Genomic DNA, 6,055 nt, shown 5'->3' with positions numbered 1-6,055 from the left:
AATTATTTTTTTTGAAGGAAAAGAGTATATCAAACTCTGAAGTTAATGCAGCATCTTGACTGGAGTTTTCAAGTAAATTTTTAGGTAGAAATTTAGAATGCTGTTTGTGTCAGTTTTGTAACTAGTCAAATCGTAATTGTCTTACCTGCATGTCTTAGTCTGCTTGGGCTGCTATAAGAAAATACAGTAGACTGGGTGGCTTAAACAATAAATGTTTACTTCTCACAATTGCGGGTGCTGGGAAGTCCAAGATCAAGGTGCTGGAAGATTCAGTTCTCGGTGAGAGTCCTCCTCCTGACTTGCAGATGGCCACTGTTTCTCTGTGTGCTCACATGCCCTAGTCTGTGTCCTTGCACTTAGGGAAAGAGAGCTCTAGTGTCTCTTCCTCTTCTTATAAGGGCACTAGTTCCATCATAAGAGCACCATTTTCATGACCTCACCAAACCTAATTACCTCCCAAAGGGGTTAGGACTTCAACATATGAATTTTTTTTGGGGGGGGAGGGGAGGAATACAAACATTAAGTCCGTAACACTGAACTATTATTACATTATTGTTTCTCAGTTGGCTTCAGAACCATGGTTCAAGTATTCAGTAGGTATATTGCTTTTTCATTTAAAGACAGTAAAAAGTTTCTGCAACCCTTACCAACTGAGCTGGCTTCACAGCTGTCCAAACCAGAAGCAGAAAGAATCCAGTTCATTGCCCCCACGGCACAAGCTTCTAGAAATTTGGCCATTATGTGAGTGATTCACTTCAGTGAATTAGCCCCTTTCTATGATTTTAATTAATGACAACCAGCCCTGGGAGGAAGGTGGCAGCGTTGTTCACAGCAGTTAAGTCTCTCATTTGGGTGCTTAACTGTAAGGGAGAAAAACAAGTGTACATATTCCTCCTTAATAGCAAAATATGCCTTTGTCCTGATCAAGTGCTGCCAAATTAGTCACAGAAAGTTGAAAATGAGTCACACATAACATTCTTTGGTACTTCTCCCCTTTGTTCTTCCTGTTTAGAGAATTAAGATGAATTTAGAAATCTAATGACTGTTGCCAAGTGAGACGAGAGCAAGGACTATACAAACTCAGCTCCAAGATGGCAAAGGGAATCTAACTCCTCTGCTGCAGGATGGGTGGTGCCCTGGGTTATGAGGGGTTTCACGGGTGTGTTTAAGCATCTTACCTTCTCAGAAAGAGGCAAGGAATCCTGTCTCTTTATCTGAGACTCTTTATCTGAGAGCACCAAACAGTAAACATCAAACTTTGTCTAGTGGAAGCTACTTTCAGGAATAAAGATGTACATAGATCTATCTATCTATCTGTCTGTCTGTCTATCTATCTATCCATCCATCCATCTAGGCTAAGAATAATTAAGCACCTTTTTTTTTCTCTATTAGATAGAGTCTCTGCAGTATTTTTGTTGTACTTCTGCCTTTCTCTAAAAACTCATTTTAAATTAGGAGACCTGATTCTAAACCTGTTTCATTTCTAGTTTAATTGTCTACTCAGTGATTCTGTGGGACCTAGAGACACTTATTGATACTATTGAAAAAATGGTCCTCACTAGATTCTAATCTCTGTTCTTCCATTGTTTGGAAGTTGTGGGCAAGTAGGTGTGGTGTTCATTTATTTATTGAATGATTATTTACTTTGAAAAATATATTGAGCACATACTACATGTCAGAAACTGTACCAGTGTCTGGGGCAGAGAAATGAACAAGAGAGATAGTCCTTTATTTCAATGAGCTTTAAGTCCAGTTATAATTATATATATTCTATTAATACACATTTATTAAGTACATATAGCTTTAATGTCTTTCGTATTTTGATATAAGACTATTTTGTTTCAAAAGTACTTGAAACCTTCAAGATGCAAGACATGCAGATTGAGTTAGTTGCAGTGACTGCATTAGGTTTTGAGCAGTAATGCCCATAGAGGTGATTGATTGCAACAGGAAACTGTGGCATTCAAAGGGAGGGTGATGAGGGTAAAGAACAACACCCAATAATCAGAAATTCACTTGCATTTATCTTTGGAATGTATATGACACTTTTTTAAATAAAAGGTAGCAGCTTGTTTTCATTAGAGACACATGCCTTAATTCATTGATGATTATTTTTTTCATTGATTATTTTGATTAGGCTACATGTATACATTCTGGAAGTCCATGTTGAGTACCAGGGAAATCTGCCAAAAACTCAAGATGAAAAAATAATTTTTTTGGAAGGAGCAAGGTGGTAGAATTCTGTTACTTTCTCATCACATGAGTGAATTATAGGGCTGCATATTAAATCCACCAGTCTTTGTACCATGCCCTTGGTCCTTCTTAACTGAAACTTTTTTGCTCATAGCTAATAAGGCAGGTCTAGGAGTACCAGGTAACCACATAGTCTTCCTTACCCAAATTCAGAGACTGGACAATGACCTATTTTGTGGCCTGGTGTAAAAAGATATATAGGCCAATCTGACTTTGTCTTGTTTGGACCAAATTAGGAAATGCAGAGAGAAGTGGAAGGCATATCAAAGGACATATATAGAGAATTAAGCTATGTGGTTGAAATCATAAGTCAAGGTCAAGCTGGAGTTAGAAGAAAATAGATTATTAAAGGAGAAACATAAGAAAATGTATGAAGGTGAAAAGAAAGAGTCAAGAAATTGGTGATGGGATAGAGAAGGGCAAGCAGAGATATTAGTGACATATTACTTTAGGGTAGGCATAAAGTCTGAAAACTGATAATATTATTTCATCATGCATTGAAATGGAATACCAATAAACCATTTATTATGTATTTGGTTATTTTTACAGACTTGGTGTCCAGACTGTAGGTGGAGATTCTGCAGCCTGGACTCTGCTATGGATCCCACAATAGTTGTTTGACTTTTCCTAGATTCCTGTGCACTTATGTTCATACAGAACTGCCTCACTATCGCCAACATCACTTTGTTTCTTGCATAACTAAAGTGAATCTCCTTTTTCTCGCAACCAGAAAATGCTAACTGAACCAAACTCTTTGAGGATAGAGTCCATTTCCTAGCATGGGTTTATATACATTCTTTGGGTTTTCTTTATTCTTCCTTTTCTTGTGGTCTGTAAAATATTTTGGCTTCTGGAATTTGTAAAACTTACATTTTCTTAATGCTGTACACTGATTAGTGCTTTTTTCCCATGTAAATATTTCTACCACATTATAAACTGCAGTGTTTGATTTAGACCATCGATTTGTATGTGCAGCACAGAAAACAAACTATTCGGTTTACTTCTATCTAATAATAACTCTAATATCATGCTTGCCAAAACCTCCATTAAGGATGTATGCCTTGACACATTGATTCCAATGATAGGGAAAAGCACCATTTCCCAGCAGCTGGAGATTTGATGTTGCTTTTGAAGGGACAAAAGGATTGCACCAAAATATTTATATAGCTTGAAAACTCTAGGAAGCCCTCAGTAATAAGCAGGATTATAGGATCCCTAGTAGAACAGGATTGGGAGTTCTTAAAATGGTGTAACTTTGCTCATCATAAGAATATGGTACAGATGGATGAGACCTGTAACATGGAACAAAAGTCAAATTTTAAATAGTAAATTTGGGGAGCAGAGGCATGAAGAAGAGAAGCAAAAATAAAACAAATCTCAGATTGAGAATAGTATTATTTATACTCAGGTTCTTAGTAGCCCAGGCAAGAGGGAAATCAGATGATGATATGGTTCTCATTGTCTGACAATAGGACATACCATATATTAGCGTATTAAAAGAAATTTTTTCCTGTCACTTTGATCTGAGGTGAAAGTATCATGTGGTCTTTATACAGAAAGCTTTGAACAAAATTATGAATCTCAACCTATATGCTGACAAAAAGTCTTTAAATATATTAAAAGACAAAATTATGCACTAAATACCATTCTTTTTAACTAAAAATTCACATGTATTCCATTTTAAAATTGGCTCTTGGTGAAAGTCAAACTCTTTAAAGGTCGATTGTGTAAAGACATTTGTGGAGGCTTGGGGTGGAGATTGAGTGATATGCTCAAGATATTTTGCTGTTACGTGGCTTCTTTGGGTACAGGATAAGACTTATTCCCTTATAATATTAATTGATATGAATAAAATGCTCAGTTGAAATGTAGAGGAGTAAAAAGCATTCGAAGCGGGTTTCCCTGGTGGCGCAGTGGTTGAGAGTCCGCCTGCCGATGCAGGGGACACGGGTTCGTGCCCCGGTCCGGGAAGATCCCACATGCCACAGAGCGGCTGGGCCTGTGGGCCATGGCCGCTAAGCCTGCGCGTCCAGAGCCTGTGCTCTGCAAAGGGAGAGGCCACAACAGTGAGAGGCCCGCATACCACACACACACACACACACACACACACAAAAGCATTCGAAGCTTCTGATTGGGAGATCAATAGGACTTGGTGGGTATGCATAATAAATGAGAGTGTAAAATGGAGGATTCAAGGATCTCTTGAAACACATTATCGTGTTTTGGATGCCTTTCAATGTGTTTTCTCTCCTCTTCCTTTCCTTCCTATCAAAGTTCTATCTCATTGAGGCTGGTATTACTCAGGTGCTGATCATATTTAATAAATTAATAACACATTAGGAATAATCTCTTCTCCTCCCAAAACTGCTCATCTTCTTGTATATTCTCCCTCAAGCCTTTTTTCTCCCCAGTAATTGCACATAACCCTTTAGGTACCAAGACCTCCATTCTGCCACATTAACAATTTTCAAATCTGTCTCCCCATTCTATCTTTTTGCCACTGTATTTGTTTATGACGTTATTATAACAGTCTTCTAAATCACTTCCAATTATGTTTTCATATGGTTCTAGAGTGATCTTTCTAAAATGCCAATTTTTTATCTTCTGCTTACAATCCTTCAATACCTCCTTCAGGCCTTAAATGTGAAGCATGATGGACAGTACTCTCAATGACGCAGGCTTTGCTTACATGCCCAGCTATAGTTTGACATTCTCATATCAACTTCTGTTATCTATTCCTACTGAACCATCTGCAGCTCCCTTGAAAATGTCTTATGTGTGCTTCCTTGCTGTTTTACTTATCTTCATCTTCACCTGGTACAGTTTTCTCCATTGCCATCCGATTTTGCCTAACTCATCCTTATCTTTTAAAACTAAGCTCAGGTGATCTTCTCTTATGCTCCCCATGTTGAGTTAGTTTCCCAAGCTTGGGGCTTTGGGAGCAGACCACTGTATGCATGGTGGAGACCATTCTAGCAGAGTGAGGAGAATGGAGTGCCATTGGGTCTAGAAAACTCCCCTAAACCTTCTTTAGTTGCTGCATGTCATGGACACTGAGTTGAGAGCTAGGTGCCATGATAGAGTAGAAATGGGCTTCTTGTGTTAAAAAAAAAAAAAAAGCTGCTTCCTGAATCAGTGCACATCCTAGAGGAAGATTGGGGATTATTAGTGATTTCCTCAGAGATCATACTCATGAGAGTAAGCTGACCCAGATGAAGATTGTCCAGTCCCTTCAACTGGATCAATTCAGGCTCGACAAAGTCATGCCATACATCAAGCAGGGGAACTCCAATGGCCATATGGTACTCGTAGTTACCAGGTGACCCCAGTGGGCCTGGCGGTGTGGAAATGCCCATGATGGAGCAAGGCCTACCTCAGGAATTTGGTCTCCTACTTGAAACAGAAGCAGGCTGTAGGGGTGATTAGCCTGCCAGTGAGTGGGTCCATGGGGGAGGAGGAAATGAAGCACAGACATGCTGCCTTATATGTATTCCTGCCCTGCAACCTTTCACAGCAGTACTTCCAATCAGCACTAAGGACATTGGGCAAACTAGAGGAGGAACATAGAGTAATAGTTACAGTCTGAGACACTGCCTAGCCCAAACCTGTCTTTTCCAATTCCATTTTTTTTGGATGTCACAAAAGCAGTTATTTTAAAATCTCATCCCTTCCCTGTCTTACACCTTGGTTTTAATTCTCTGCTGGGATATTTTAGTTCATTTGTTGGGGAACCAGAGGTCCTGTCCACCACCAAAACTAAGTTTTTAGGTTTTGCTTTGTTTTCACAGTCATGAGAAGGGAC

At 39.0% G+C, this 6,055-nt stretch overlaps 1 pseudogene; it reads left to right on the top strand.

The window, feature by feature from the left end:
• Window positions 1-577: 577 nt before the first annotated feature.
• Window positions 578-5,851, top strand: LOC132486734 (putative RNA-binding protein 15B; annotated as a pseudogene).
• Window positions 5,852-6,055: the final 204 nt, after the last annotated feature.

Source organism: Mesoplodon densirostris, chromosome 3 (assembly GCF_025265405.1).
Source record: "Mesoplodon densirostris isolate mMesDen1 chromosome 3, mMesDen1 primary haplotype, whole genome shotgun sequence".
NCBI lineage: Eukaryota > Metazoa > Chordata > Mammalia > Artiodactyla > Ziphiidae > Mesoplodon > Mesoplodon densirostris.
This window is presented reverse-complemented; position numbering and strand designations above follow the sequence as displayed.